At 36.6% G+C, this 17,328-nt stretch overlaps 1 long non-coding RNA gene across 1 annotated transcript in view; it reads right to left on the minus strand.

Annotated features, from left to right (window-relative positions):
- Positions 1–1,411: 1,411 nt before the first annotated feature.
- LOC116134682 overlaps positions 1,412–17,328 on the minus strand; it is a 55,705-nt gene continuing 39,788 nt past the window's right edge. Inside the window, exon 3 of the long non-coding RNA XR_004128789.1 lies at positions 1,412–1,507. This is a non-coding gene — a long non-coding RNA (uncharacterized LOC116134682). The remainder of the gene's footprint in view (positions 1,508–17,328) is intronic.

Below are 17,328 nucleotides of genomic sequence, written 5' to 3' on the forward strand. Positions count from 1 at the left end.
TCCTACATGTTCTAAAATCTGTGTCACTCTCATGGAGACAAATGAGTGGCCTTAAAACAAAAACATAGTGTGCTAAAAAATAGTATGGGAAAAATAACCATCCTAATCAAACAAAGGAATAATGTGCTCATAAATCCTCCAAGATATAGCGAAATCCCCATCACATAACAAGTAATGCAATTTCTATACGCCTGAAGTAAAAATATATCACAAAAATAAACAATAAAGAAAAGCTAGCGAGAGGTGAACTTTTCATGATAGAAAAAATTATAACAAAGCAGGAGGCACAACTGGGCAACTGCAATAGTTTCTTCTGCTTCTTTGAGTCGTACAAGTACTTTAGCTGCGGCTTGTACAGCTTCAGCAGTATCCCGCAATTGAGCTTGAAGCCCTTTATTCTCATCCCTGAGATATCTTCTCTCTTTCTCTTTTTCAGCTTTCAATGCTGAAATTTCAGCTGCAAGAGCATTTATGAACTTAGATTCAGCACCCATTACTCCTGTTCTAGTAGCCGCTTTCTTAACATCATCTATTCCTTCTTGAATCTTTCTGTGCCTTGCAAGCAATTGAATATGCTTTTCCTCAAGATCTGCACACCGTTCTAGCATGCGTGCATGTCCCTCTATAGCCATCTGCATTGCTTCCTTCAACTCTTCTGTACATTGCTTTTCAGCATCAAGTTCCTGTTTTTGCTTTTCTGCTAAGGACCTGCTAGCTTCAAGTTTGATCCTTAATTCTTCTGCAAGAGATATCCACTTGCTCTCTACCTTAGTCCAGTGGATTCTTTCTCGTTCAAGTTTCTTCTCAGCACTATTTTCGACTGACTCTGGGATTGTAGTCAGAGGTGGTGCTAGATTGGGATCACATGAATAAGTCAATTGCAAAATTGAGTTTTGTTTTCGAGCAGATAATGAAGAAGAGTCTATGTAGTATTGTAACTCGCCTCTTAAATCTTGAATCCCTTCCAAAAACACTTCCCTTTCATCCAAATCACAGAAATTCCGATCATTTCCAGCTTCTTTCATGTGTTCCCCAGCAGCACTAGCTAATTTCTGTCTTTCTGACCGAGCTAGATCAACAAGATTTATTCTACTTGTTTCAAACCTGCTTATACCATCTGCCTTGATCTAAAAGACACAAGAGTTTAACTCAGAAAACATCGATCACAATGAAATGAAACAAAACTCATGAAAAAAACAAAGATATTCAAGTACTCTGTTGTTTTTGCATGTCAATAGATTCTACTCTTACGTCAAAGTTAATGAAGCAGATATAACGAGCAAAATTGCACAAAATACCAGATTGCTTAGCTGGTAAAGAGTATTCTAATAGATAGACACAGATTAATATGCATTTAAGATAAACACTTTATGCAATCTGTAACTCATAATTTAAAGAAAAACTGCTAATTTTTAAATTGCAGCAGTTATTACCTTGCATCGAGATTCAACAACACAAGTGAAAACACTATGTGAGCGTGAGCTTTCTGCATTTATACTAGTTGCACCTGTCCTCCTATTTGACAATCCTTGCATCATAAAAACACTGATCATAAATTTAATGCAAGAAAAATTAAGAAATCAAACATATTAAAATCAGATATTGAGGGGAGACAGGAATGTTACAAGTGAATAAACCAATTTATTTTCCCCAAAATAATATTTAAGGTCACTAAGATCATACCACTTTTTCCATAACCACTTGTTACTTTCAAAAGGCCATTAAGGTCGTCAACACATCCATAATCGTCCACCTATGTTTACAAACTTTTTCAGCACATTTAGATCATGTAACAGACAAAAATGGTAAACTCCAAATGCAATAGAACCTCAAAGCACTATTATAGTATTAGCTTATCATGCATAAGATGTCAGATAAACAATAAGAACAGGCTGATGCACATCATATTGTCGTATAAGGGAACATGAATTTGATTAACTCTATGAACTTTTGAACATTACTAATATAGACATACATACTTTCCGATGGGCCTTTAGGGTGTCTTTGTTACATTAAATTGCACACGATTAAAACTTTTTAATATTACATGGCCTAATGCTTGGCCAAGTTACAGACGCATTATGAACTTAATCAGCCCACAATACAGTCTCAAATGCACTAACGTGAAGGGAAAGTGGGAGTTGGGACATACTGTATTAGCAAAATTAGAACCCCCATACTATATTAGCAGTCATTAAACAACCAATGTGTAGGAGATGAATGAATTATCTGTCAAAAACACAATTCTAATATAGGGATTATTTTGACCTTACGCTTATGCCCAATTGGTCTTCAAATCGAAATCCCTCCAAGTTCAATTCAACTTCCAAACCTTTGTTGATGTGATTACTACAAGTATCAAACATCTAGAAGAAATGAATGGTTAAATAGGTTAGCAAGTATGCCTTGAAGCACTCTCAAAAGATATACAGGTTTCCAATTATCTAACTTAGATAATACATTTGTTTGATTGTTGCAGGTTGAGCCAAAAAATTATCTTTAAATGTTATGATGAAGTACCTCAATATTCCATAAAAGTGTTCTAAATCTCTAATTATGCTAAAAGGAAATTAATATTATCATGTTTCAGCACTGAAATCAAAGATTAAAAGTATACACTAAGTACCACGGGTTAAATGAATATATATTGTGAAATAACATATGCAGCATTAAGGAATCTACCCCATTAATGCAGTTGACATGCTTAGGTTGTCAAATAACATATAATAATCTGTACAATCAATTGTGTTCCCAATACAATATATACGATGTCAATATATAAGAATTAACTTTAAACTGAGTTCAACTAAGCCCCTCCTTTATAAGATTAATCTTTGAGACTAATGATTTGTCAACCACCTTGGTCTGCATGGATTCGGAACCTTTGACCATGTAGTGTACTCTCTTCGTGTATATCTCTCATCCGCATGTATTCTCATGGCTATACAAATTCTGTTCTCATTCTCATTCCGCTCTCTCATGCGGAGACCACTCCCTCTCATGGCAGTTTGCATACGGGTAACTCTACACTCACGGTTCCCCATCGCATAACCTATTTCTTTTCTTTTGTAGCACTTAATAATCATTTTATTCTCTAGTGCTAGTTCTTTCTTTCTCTTTATTCTAAGAAATTGGTTCTTTTCTTTCTCTATCTTAGAGTGTTCTTTCTCATTGATTAATCAATTAAACATATGCATAAGGATGGCTCATGCCTAAAATTTTTCTTATATGCATTCATGACATGTCAATATGCTATGTGGCATAAAGTAAGGTTCTCTACTTCTACTCAGCTTCTTTTAGACATTTCATCAAACAATATGTGTGCATACATAAACTTCTATTCTAATTTTTAATGATACTTCTTTCTTAATCATCCAAATAGGAGTTCAACTCCTTTAAATCATCACACCTCCTGTAAAGAACACACTTCAAATATTCCTCTCAAATTCTTCTAATTTCTTCATATTTCTACACAAATATCAACACAATCCACCCTACTCATGGTGGAAATTCTTTCATAAAACAGCATTGAACCATTCATGAATTCATCAACTCATTCAAACATAGAAATTCAAGCATTAAGCTATATAATCTACACCATCATTCATCATACAATCCCAACTTAGGTGGATTTACTTACCTTAAGCGCAAGGGAAACCACTTACGCTCTCTACTCTTGATGGCTTGATACTTCCTCTTAAACCTTCAATACAAACTGAATAAGGATCCTACTCTTTCAACAAAATTCACATCTAGAGTAAGGTTCTCACCTTTTAGTGCTTAGGATCAACTTGTATCAATACTAGTCAAAAGCTCTTCACAATATCCTTGGAAAATTGAATGAAAATTTGAGATAATTGAAGGATGAAAGAGGCGGTGGTGAAGAAGCAAATGAAAGGGTTCCTAAAGCTAAACCCTTAATATCTCATACTTTTCCCCTCTTTCTAATATACCCTTGCTCCTTCTTTGAATTCGACCTATGACTTTCATTCTTTGCAAAAACATCCCCATTCAAACTATTCTCCATGTAATTTCCTTGCATTTCACTCCCCCCTTTTCTTGCTAATTAGGGTAGAATGGTCAATGAGTCGTAAAAGGGAAAATTCTCAAAACTCAAGGGAAAATTCAGCTAGTCTTCGCCGTGGCGAAGCTATTCTTCGCCCTGGCAAAAACTCATAGCGCTACACGGGGTGTAGCACTTCTATGCCGTGGCGAAGCTTCTTCTTCGCCCGGCAGAGGCTGTAACATCAAGATTTCGCCAAGTCTTAACAATTTTCAGGGCAATCACTCAACTAAACCAACACACCCTTTCAACCCAAGGGTCAACAAACCATATTAACAACATACAGACTCAAATGAGGATATCAACAAACCATTCAAGCCATTCATCAAATCTTAACTACGTACCTCAAGTGGCATTACAATAAGACCCTGTGACCACGTCCTGTGCCAATCATCTCCGTCTTGTGTTGCTCTCTTGTATAACAATATCGTCAGTATCAAAACGAATAGAAATTTAAAGAGCGTGTAAGTTTACTGACACACAGATTAAAGGGACAGTAGGGAATATAAAGCACAGAGTTTAATTCTAAGGAAAGGAAGGGTTTTGCATAACCAATAGCTTGAACATCAGCTTTGACCCATTACTAAAGTAACAGGGGATAAAGATGCGTATTTGTAATCTGAGTAAGTCAATGAGGGTTCCAGTAATATGATCTGAGGCACCTGAATCTAGGACCTAGGTCCTAGAGCAGAGACTGAGTAAGGCAGGCAACTAAATTACCTGTTTGAATGACGAAGGCAATGGTGAAGAAGACTGCTTACTGGCCTAATACTGTAAGTATTCATCATAATCATTACCTGTGAGAGTTAAGGAGGGTTAAACTGCACTTAGAGGACTTAGAATGAAGATTTAGTGATCAGCCTGAGCAATATTAGCAGCCCGGGTAGGTCGACCATGTAACTTAAAACATTCTCTCTGGTATGCCCCCACCGATGACAGTAACTACACTTGGGTCTGATTTCCTCTACCACCTTGATCGCCCCTGTTCTCTTTTAGTAAAAGTGTGGACTGAGAAACAAGAACCGAAGAGTCACCAGGGAATGCACTGTAGTAGGGAGGAAACACGAAGTAATTGGGCAAACACTTCATCAAGGGAAGGCATAGTAGATCCAAAAAGAATTTGATCTCGAACAGGTGTAAGATCTGGACCTAGAGCTGCAAGTGTCAGGACCATAAAAAACTTGTCCTGTTGAGCCAAATCTTCTGCCATAGATTTACCAGTAGTAATAGCAAATTGAATTATGTCTTAAGGGAGCCATCTTACCAAGGAAGTCTGACAAATTCATATCCTGTTGTTTGAGATGACCTAAGTTGGACACAACAAATATAAACGTTGAATGTCATTTGTATAGAGAAGTTTAGCTTGACTCCAAATATCAACATAACAACGGTAAGATTTGTAAATAGGGTGAAGGGGAGGATCAATAGTTTGCCATAACATACTACACAACAGAACATCCATTTTAGTCGAAAAGACTTATCTGATGTAATATGGCAACCTTGGTGGTCAAGTGATTCTTCAAACCTCACCATACACCATAATTGTACAGAGGTAGCCCAGGATGATAATTAGCAGTCCCAATTATCTATCAGTGGGGATGGGAGGGAGAGATAAAAAGAAAAACCACTTGGATGTGACTAAGAGGCTGATTTAGGAGGATCCATGAATAAGATCAAGTGTCTTGAAGCTGATAGAAACAAAGCTCCGCTCGCTGGAAAAACAAACACTCGCCAAAAACAAACTCGGAGCAGAAACTCACAGAAATTCCTTAAGGGTTTTGCCGCGAGGTGGAGAGGAACAAGATGTTGGTGGCGGTGAGATCCACGCTCGCCGAAAGAGCAGATCAAAGCAGAGGCAATCGGAAACTAGATCGGCGCGTTTAGCGGCGGCCGACCACGAACCACTTGTTTATGACAATGATGAGAGGACGATCAGTCTGGTATGATTAGACCAATCCTGATCGTTGCTAGAGAGTAGTCACCGGAGAACAGTAGCAGGAAAAAAAAAACAAAAAAAAAAAATTGGAACTTCAGAGACCTTGCCTTATACCATGTGAAGAAATACTTTGTTTTATTACATATTTCACAATGAAATGTATAAGGAATTTATAGCAAAAAACTATCTAGGAAGTAAATTGTTACTTCCTATTATAACTGATAATTTTTAAGCTTTGATCCTAACCTAATATAGAAGATGGTCTTTAATGAGATAATCCTATTTCATTTTACACTTCAACACATTGAAGTATTTTATAAAAGCAAAATGCTGCTCAACCCGAAATTCATCCATCAAGACGATCGTTGGAATACTTTCGTAACTCAAAGACTCCTATTTGCACGTGAAAAGCAGTACTAAAGTTGTCAAAATCAACTAACTTCAGTGCATCACTGAACATATAATATAAATTTAAACATATTTATATTGGAAGCAAACCTGCAAAATATCAAGCAAACGGTCTCTGCAATGAGAACAAGATTAGTGAGTCCACCCAACTTCTTAGAAATAGAATTGTCTCCTTTAAGTGTCCAAAGAGATAAGTCCAATGTGCCCACTACAGAGCTTCTCTGTCAACTTCGGGAGTCCATTCTTACTCATAGAAAATGACCTGAAGCAGAAATTAAACTAGAAAATTGTCATTTAAATTAAAAAAGAGAGATATTAGTTTCATACAACATTGGAACCCAAAAAACGAAAAATTGCTTTCAAAAAGCATCATTTCCAATACTTAAAAATTGAACCTCCCTGTAGTTGATGGCACTAAAATTTCTTATAGGAGCAAAACTTCTCAGGCTTAATTACCACGAAGACACTCAAAGGAATCTTGTCATAACTCCAAAAACTCCCATGGCTATGAGAAGCAAAGCTATAATTGTCAAAATCAATGGTTTTAGCAATCAACGTGAAGACATTTTTATACTGCATAGGATACTCACTCCCCATTGGATTTCGGCTTCATTATGCCTTGATGGTCCACTTATGTAACTTCATCTTATTTAATTTACTACTATAATTTCGAGTTAAGGCTTATTTGACATGACACAAAAACACACTAACCTATTTTCCCAACCCTACTTCTCCCTACATCTAGATGTTACTTTCAAACCCATTTTCCTCTTTGCTCTTTATTTTCCCAATAGGATAATGTATGACTAGGGTTTTAGAAGCCTACTTTTTTTTCATTCTAATTCCATCCCCAAAATTGTCTGGACAGACTAGTTGTGGTTTAGAAATGGTCCTAGGTAGAAAATAGATAGATGTAAGAGACAAGGCTACAAGCTTCTTTGTTTATGCTCCATGACCCAAAGTGGACACTAAACTACTCTCTCCTCATACTTCAACATTGCTCCCATCCTCTTGACACTCAAACCAAACAATAAATGACCTCTATTTTCTTAACATCTTGCTATTCTCCCTTTGTCTCTACAACTTGTTCCCACCATATCCATTACACCTCTGCTGAAACCCTCATTTTATTACCAGCAATACATCAATAAAAATATGAAGCTAGTTCAATTTGGGTTGCCTATAAGATAAGTTGGAAAAGGATATGTTCCAGCATTACAAAAGAATAACATATAATAATTCATTCAATTATAATGAACTACAAAATCTAAAATTGAAAATAAAAATCACAGTAAAGAACCAACCAAGACATTGATCCTCACAATTGGATGACATATAAAAAATGCAACAATTTTGAAGCTATTTAACAGATAGGTCTTAGCTTACAATAGGGTAGATGCATTCAAGGTAAATCTTATTACCTTGGCAAATGAAGCCTACAACAAGATTGGAGATGAGGACATCTCTGTCTTTAATGAGACATAGGAATTATTTGTTCGACTGTTTAAGAGAACCCCAAAGTAGTGAAGCTGCACTTACAAAGACCACAAAATGGAAAGGATTAAAAAATTGTGAAGTCTTCAACAATTACTAGAAGATGAAAACCTTGCTCTAACAATAAGCAACTGCTTTTTTTTTTTAATTGCCATACATTTCTCTAAGCATTGCATCCTTGTATATTCCTAAGCTTACTACATGTAAAGATAACTAAGGTCGAACTGATGCACTCATGTGTCTTTAAGCTTCTGAAGTTTATTTTCCTAAGGCCATTCAAATATTAATCAGCATAAAAAAACTGTCATCATAGTGCTTCTAGTATTAAGGCTTAAGAATATGTTTATCTCAACTATCAATTCTGCCAAACAGAAGATATAGAAATCACAGTATTTTCAAAAGTAGTTTTGGGTGCTCTCTACGTTGATTGGGAAGAAGGTTGAGCTGTGTTATGATTTAATTGATATCGTAAGGATTTATGAAAAATAAGCACTAAAGCTTCGCTCTCAAAGAAGAAAATCAAGTTTGACTGAATCAACCTATTCTACAACAAAGAACTATTATGCTTTGCTAGCTAGCTGGAAAAATTCAGCAAAATAAAATTAATAACAGTAACACTATAGTTTGTGAATTTTCTCAGCAACCAACACAAATTCATACGATAGTGAACCACTCACACCAATCTAAGCAACAATTGATGAAATTACAAAAATGCAAATTACACAAATCATCGCTTGTGGTGCAGAGAGTGGTAATTACATCGAATTTGGCACGCAATAGTATTTCTCAATTGTGTGAAGCAATTATTTTTCAAGTAATGAGGAACAGAATTGAAATATACCTATAATAAAAAAAACTTTTAGACATATTTTTCAAATACTAGTTCTTTCTCTATAATTTTTAATTTAATGGAAATTGCTACTTCCAGTACATGTGAACTGCATTAGCATGTTCCCATGACATACAAATGATTTTAAAATCTTCACCTTTTCCGATATTTCATTTTTTTTTATTTGATTTTTACATTTCTAGTACCATAAAGTTCTTTAATTCTAGTCTCTTCACTAGGATAACACACATTGTCAAAATTGACATTTTTTGTTCTATAACTATAACATGTACACGCAATAAAAAAAGTGCATTAACAGCACCAAGATGTAGATAATAAGTGACAAACTCCAGAATCTAAAGTTACTTTATACAGTACAGATGTTGAATCAAGTGAACTATAACGAAGACCCATGTTGCTGCAAACCTCAAATTCTCATCATCATAGAAAGAAAAAAACAAAAGGCATGTGAAATGTACCCAAGCTATGAGAGGAACGATTAAATAAAGCCATTGCACGATACTCTACTTCAGCACTTGACCTTGCAACAACCGCTTGTTTCTTACTTTTCCATGAAACTAGGTTTCCTCCAAGAAGAACACAAAAACTGAGGTAAAACGTCTATCAGATGGAAAACTTGCCCAATCAGCATCTGAATATCCAACAATATGTGAATAACCCTTATTTTCATACATTAAGCCTCTACCTGGTGCTCCCTTGATATACCTTAAAATCTGAACAACTGCATCCCAATGACTATCACATGGAGTTTGAAGGAACCGATTTACAATACTGATAGAAAAGGAAATATCAGCTTGTGTGATAGTAAGATAGTTAAGTTTTCCAACAAGTCTTCGATACCTTTTAGGATCAACAAGAGGCTCCCTCTGTCCAGGTGAAAGTTTTAAATTAGGATCCATAGAAGAATCTATTGGTCTGCAATCTGACATCCCTGTTTCCTCTAGAATATCTAATACATACTTCCTCTGAGAAATAACAATACCAGATTTGGATTGAGCGACTTCTATGCCAAGAAAGCATTTGAGTAACCCTAAGTCTTTCGTCTAAAAGTGTTTGAACAAGTGTTGCTTCAACTATCCAATGTCATCTTGATCACTTCCTGTAATAACAATATAGACAACCAAGTATGTTTATGATGCAAAGCAGACATTTCTTCAACCATTGCCTGACGCCACCGAGGGTGAGAAAATGCCTCATGAACAGTGCAAGGAACATAAACAGAAGAAATGGTGGATACAAAGGCATAATATGAAGGATGTAAACGATGATAACTCAAAAAATTGTAGATAGGATGAGGATTGCGTGAAGACCGCATACCTTTACGAATAGCAATGGGAAACTGATCAGCTTGAGACAAGACTGTGGCATTAGAGGAATCGAGCACAGGACCTTCAATGATAGGGGTCTCAGGAATAGTAGCAAGAACATCAGGATTACCTGTAAAAGGAACAAGACTATTGTTGACAGGAAGAGTGGTATTAGTAGTAGACTGAGGTACCAAAACAGATGAAGGTGGGAAAGCAATGTATGGAATTGGTAAGACATCTACTATCGGATCAGACTCTAATGTAGGATGAGGAAAAAATGGAGAAGACTCAAAGAACGTAACATCAGCATAGATGAAGTAGTGATGTGTGGCGAGAGAATAACACTTGTATCCCTTCTGAAGACGTGAATACCCTAATAAAATACATTTCTTTGACTTGGCTGACAGTTTATCTCGATTAGGAGAGAAAATGTGAACAAAACATGTGCTCCCAAAGACACGTGGGGGAAGTGAAAATAATGGATGATCAGGAAATAATATGGAGTGTGAGACCTGGTCTTGTAAGACAGAAGAAGACATGCGATTTATTAAGTAACAAGCGGTTAGAACAGCGTCAGCCCAAAAACGGAAGGGACTTGGCCATGTAAAAGAAGAGTGCAAGCTGTTTCAATGAAGTGTTTATTTTTACGCTCAGCAGTGCCATTCTGTTAGGGACTGTAAGCACAAAAAGACTGATGTAGAATTCCCTGAGATGGCATGAATTTAGTAAAGGAATCAGAGAAATATTCTTGAGCATTATCACTTCGTAATATACAAATGGTAGCATTATGTTGAGTCTTAATTTCAGCACAAAATGATGAAAATATGAAAAATAATTCAAAACAAGATCGCATAAGAAATAACCAAGTTCAACGAGAATAGTCATCAATAAAGGTAACAAAATATTTAAATCCCAAATTAGAGGTAACACGATAAGGACCCCACAATCTGAAGCACTAACTCAAAGGGGGATGCGGCTCGTTTATTGACATGCTTTGGAAAAGAACTACGAGTATGCTTTCCAAGTTGACAAGACTCATAACTCAAGGACGATAATTTAGATAGACCTGGGATCATTTTCTGAAGTTTGGAAAGACTAGGATGATCCACACGATTATGAAGGAGATCCAGAGACTCATAGATAGTGCATGCTGTAGATGGGATATGGAGATGATAGATGTAACAACTTCTTTCTACTATCATATTCATAAAATATATCAATAAAAAGAAAAGTATATTTATCAAAAAGGTTGGGTCCAAAAATTTTATTTACTTAATAAATACATTCTTTACATAGTACAACATCATTTGTACGAAAGACTCTAAAAAAAAACAGTGGACAGTGCAGCCAAGTCTCCCCGCTTGCTGACGTCCATCTAACCAGGTCCTCACCTATGTCCTGTACAACAAAGAAAACAATGGAGTGAGCACAAAGATGCTCAGTAAGTAAATCTTCTACTTTATAATCCCCGTGTATTACTCATCAATTCTTTTCGTACTCTTGTCACTTTCTCTAATCCTAGTTCTCACTATTCTTTTCTTTCTTTCTATTCTCATCACCCATGGAGAATATCATAACCATGCATGGACGAGACATTAAAGCATAACAATGCATTTTCTTTCGTTTGTTTTCTTTCTATTCTTTTCTTATTCTTATTCTTTGCCGGTCTTGGTCGATGCATGGATTCGGAACCTTTGACCATGTGAGTGTACTCTCTTTCGTGTATAGCTCTCATCCGCATGTATTCTCATGGCTATACAAATTCTGTTTCTCATTCTCATTCCGCTCTCTCATGGCGGAGACCACTCCCTCTCATGGCAGTTTGCATACGGGTAACTCTACACTCACGGGTTCCCCATCGCATAACCTATTTTCTTTTCTTTTTTGTAGCACTTAATAATCATTTTATTCTCTAGTGCTAGTTCTTTCTTTCTCTTTATTCTAAGAGAATTGGTTCTTTTCTTTATCTCTATTCTTAGAGTGTTTCTTTCTCATGTGATTACTCAATTAAACATATGCATATGGATGGCTCATGCCTAAAATCTTTCTTATATGCATTCATGACATGCAAATATGCTATGTGGCATAAAGTAAGGTTCTCTACTTCTACTCATGCTTCTTTTAGACATTTCATCAAACAATATGTGTGCATACATAAACTCTATTCTAATTTTTAATGATACTTCTTTCTTAATCATCCAAAATAGGAGTTCAACTCCTTTAAATCATCACACATCCTGCAAAGAAAACACACTTCAAATATTCCTCTCAAATTCTTCTAATTCTTTCCATATTTCTACCACAACTTATCAACACAATCCACCCTACTCATGGTGGAAATTCTTTCATAAAACAGCATTGAACTCATTCATGAATTCATCAACTCATTTCAAACATAGAAATTCAAGCATTAAGCATATATAAAATCTCTACACATCATTCAATCATACAAATCACAACTTAGGTGGATTTACTTACCTTAAGCTCAAGGAGAAACCACTTAAGCTCTCTACTCTTGATGGCTTGATACTTCCTCTTAAACCTTCAATACAAACTGAATAAGGATCCTACTCTTTCAACAATAAAATTCACATCTAGAGTAAGGATTCTCACCTTTTAGTGCTTAGGATCAACTTGTATCAATATCTAGTCAAAAGCTCTTCAAAGATCCTTGGAAAATTGAATGAAAATTTGAGAGAATTGAAGGATGAAAGAGGCGGTGGTGAAGAAGCAAATGAAAGGGTTCCTAAAGCTAAACCCTTAATATCTCATACTTTCTCCACTCTTTCCTAATATACCCTTGCTCCTTCTTTGAAATTCGACCTATGACCTTTCATTCTTTGCAAAAACATCCCCATTCAAACTATTCTCCATGTAATTTCCTTGCATTTCACTCCCCACTTTTCTTGCTAATTAGGGGTAGAATGGTCAATGAGTCGTAAAAGGGAAAATTCTCTAAAACTCAAGGGAAAAATTCAGCTGAGTCTTCGCCGTGGCGAAGCTATTTCTTCGCCCTGGCAAAAACTCATAGCAGCTACACGGGGTGTAGCACTTCATTGCCGTGGCGAAGCTTCTTCTTCGCCCCGGCGAAGGCTGTAACATCAAGATTTCGCCAAGTCTTACAAATTTTCAGGGCAATCACTCAACTAAACCAACACACCCTTTCACCCAAGGGTCAACCAAACCATATTAACAACATACAGACTCAAATGAGGATAAATCAACAAACATTCAAGCCATTCATCAAATCTTAACTACGTACCTCAAGTGGGGCATTACAATAAAGACCCTGTGACTCACGTCCTGTGCCAATCATCCGTCTTGTGTTGCTCTCTTGTATAACAATAGAGTCAGTATCAAAACGAATAGAGAAATTTAAAGAGCGTGTAAGTTTACTGACAGACACGAGATTAAAGGGACAGTAGGGAATATAAAGCACAGAGTTTAATTCTAAGGAAAGGAAGGGTTTTGCATAACCAATAGCTTGAACATCAGCTTTAGACCCATTAGCTAAAGTAACAGGGGATAAAGATGCAGTATTTGTAATCTGAGTAAGTCAATGAGGGTTACCAGTAATATGATCTGAGGCACCTGAATCTAGGACCTAAGGTCCTAGAGCAGAAGACTGAGTAAGGCAGGCAACTAAATTACCTGTTTGAATGACGAAGGCAATGGATGAAGAAGACTGCTTACTGGCCTAATACTGTAAGTATTCATCATAATCAGTACCTGTGAGAGTTAAGGAGGGTTGAAACTGCACTGTAGAGGACTTAGAATGAAGATTAGAGTGATCAGCCTGAGCAATATTAGCAGCCCGGGTAGGTCGACCATGTAACTTAAAACATTTCTTTCTGGTATGCCCCCACTGATGATAGTAACTACACTTGGGTCGATTTCCTCTACCACCTTGATCGCCCTGTTCTCTTTTAGTAAAAGTGTGGGACTGAGAAACAAGAACCAAAGAGTTACCAGGGGAATGCACTGTAGTAGGGGAGGAAACACGAAGTAATTGGGCAAACACTTCATCAAGGGAAGGCATAGTAGATCCAAAAAGAATTTGATCTCGAACAGGTGTAAGATCTGGACCTAGAGCTGCAAGTGTCAGGACCATAAAAAACTTGTCCTGTTGAGCCAAATCTTCTGCCATAGATTTACCAGCTAGTAATAGCAAATTGAATTATGTCTTAAGGGAGGCCATCTTACCAAGGAAGTCTGACAAATTCATATCCTGTTGTTTGAGATGAACTAAGTTGGACACAACAAAATATAAACGTTGAATGTCATTTGTATAGAGAAGTTTAGCTTGACTCCAAATATCAACATAACAACGGTAAGATTTGTAAATAGGGTGAAGGGGAGGATCAATAGTTTGCCATAACATACTACACAACAGAACATCCATTTTAGTCTAGAAAGACTTATCTGATGTAATATCGGCAACCTTGGTGGTCAAGTGATTCTTCAAACCTTCACCCATACACCATAATTTGACAGAGGTAGCCCAGGATGAATAATTAGCAGTCCCAATTAATCTATCAGTGGTGATGGGAGGGAGAGATAAAAAAGAAAAACCACTTGGATGTGACTAAGAGGCTGATTTAGGAGGATCCATGAATAAGATCAGAGTGTCTTGAAGCTGATAGAAAAACAGAAGCTCACGCTCGCTGGAAAAACAAAACACTCGCCAAAAAAACAAATCGGAGCAGAAACTCACAGAAATTCCTTGAAGGGTTTTGCCGGCGAGGTGGAGAGGAACAAGATGTTGGTGGCGGTGAGATCTCACGCTCGCCGAAAGAGCAGATCAAAGCAGAGGCAATCGGAAACTAGATCGGCGCGTGTAGCGGCGGCCGACCACGAAACCACTTGGGTTATGACAATGATGAGAGGACGATCAGTCTGGTATGATTAGACCAGATCCTGATCGTTGCTAGAGAGTAGTCACCGGAGAACAGTAGCAGGAAAAAAAAAACAAAAAAAAAAAAATTGGAACTTCAGAGACCTTGCTCTTATACCATGTGAAGAAATACTTTGTTTTATTACATATTTCACAATGAAATGTATAAGGAATTTATAGCAAAAAACTAATCTAGGAAGTAAATTGTTACATTCCTATTATAACTGATATAATTTTTAATAGCTTTGATCCTAACCTAATATAGAAGATGGTCTTTAATGAGAATAATCCTATTTCCTATTTTACACTTCAACACATTGAAGTATTTTATAAAAGCAAAATGCTGCTCAACCGAAATTCATCCATCAAGACGATCGTTGGAATACTTTCGTAACTCCAAAGACTCCTATTTGCACGTGAAAAGCAGTAACTATAGTTGTCAAAATCAACTAACTTCAGTGCTCAAGCTGAACATATAAATATAAATTTTAACATCATTTAGATTTGGAAGCAAACCTGCAAAATATCAAGCATACGGGTCATCTGGGCAATGAGAACANAATGGGTTTACTTACTGAGCATTGTTTGTGCTCATCCAGTTGTTCCCTATGTTTTTGCAGGTTCTAGATGAGGACACAGTCGGATGGATATCGGCATACGAAGAGAAATGGCTACACTGTCCACCCTATTTTGATAGTTTTGCATATGTAATAAATCTTGTATATATTAGTATAAAGAGTACATATGTTTAATAAAAGAAAAAAATTTTGGGGCCCAACTTTTTATGTTATTGTTACATGTATTTTTACTATGCATGTTTTTATAAGAATGGAGTCATTACAAGAAGCTCATGAGAATAGAGAAGAAAAGAAAATAGAAACCTACGAGAATAGAAAATAAATTAGAGATATACAGGAAAAGAACAGAAATTAAACACATATTTGAAAAGAACGGAAATTAGAAACATGACAAATAGCAAGGAAACTTAACGATTTGTTGAGTAGAGAAAGAAATAGAAAGTTATAATCTAGTAGAAGAGAGAAATAAAATGATAAAGAATAGCACAATCCTAGAAGGATTTAGAAAGATTTGAGGAAAATAGAAGACTGCTAAATAATACGCCTGAGAATAAAAAGAGAAAGCAAACAGAAATTTATTAAGCTGTACCACAAAAATAGGAACAGCAGAGTGAAAACATAATTAGATTTGGTTTACTTATTGAGCATTTATAGCTCAACCCGTTGCTTTCCTTATTTTTGCAGGTATTAGACTATAGTGGTCGGAAGACGTTAAACTGGCGAGAGAATTGCATACACTGTCTCAATGAAGAAATTTAATGTGGATTTATATATGTGAGAGATAATCTATGTAATAGTATGTTATAACTGGATTAAGGACAGAAATTTTAGATGAACACCCTTTTTAAACTAGAAATTCTCTAGATTCTCTCTATAGGATACTCAGTGAATACTTGCCTACTAAGACATTACATTGTAACAACTGCTGAAACTAGTACAAAGCATGCATAATAACAATAGAAAATTGGGCCCAAAACTTTCTTTTCATTATAAGTCATATTTCTTTTATACACAAAGAGTATTGTTTACAAAAATTCATTTTAAAAGACAAAACAGGGGAAACAGTGTAGCTATTGCCCTTCGCTTGCCGACGCCCTCCGACTGCCTCATCACCTAGATCCTGCATCTACAAAGGAAAAATAACAGGGTGAGCACAAAATAATGCTCAATAAGTAAAACCCTCTATCTGTCTGTCCCCGTATGTATTACACTTAATTCTTTCCTTATACTATTTCTGATTCTATTTCTGTTTCTACTAAACGTCATGGGCCCATCTTACCGGAGGCACGGCCGGATGGCGTTCACACAGCACCATCTCACTCTCCATGACTATCGGGTGGAATTCACACAGCACCAACCCATTCTTACTGACTACCGAGTAGGGATCACGAAGCACCTACTCGGTTTTCGTAACTATCGGGTGGAGACCACCTAGCACCTGCCCGTTTCTCATGACTTTGGGTAATGATCACCAAGCATTAACCCGTCTCTAATCACTGTCGGGTGATGATCACAAAGCATCAACCCACCTCTAATAAATGTCGGATGATGATCACAAAGCATCAACCCTTTCTCTAATGACTAACCGGGTGGGGATCACAAAGCATCCACCCGTTTCTACTACTTATCGGGTGACGATCACAAAGCATCGACCCATCTCTAAGGGCTATTCGGGTGGTGATCACAAAGCATCAACCCGATTCCCATAACTGTCGGGTGATGATCACAAAGCATCAACCCATCTCTACTACTCTTCTAATTCACTCTATTCTAGCATTTTTCATTCTCTCTACCCTTA

Source organism: Pistacia vera, unplaced genomic scaffold, assembly GCF_008641045.1.
Source record: "Pistacia vera cultivar Batoury unplaced genomic scaffold, PisVer_v2 Contig290, whole genome shotgun sequence".
Classification (NCBI taxonomy): domain Eukaryota; kingdom Viridiplantae; phylum Streptophyta; class Magnoliopsida; order Sapindales; family Anacardiaceae; genus Pistacia; species Pistacia vera.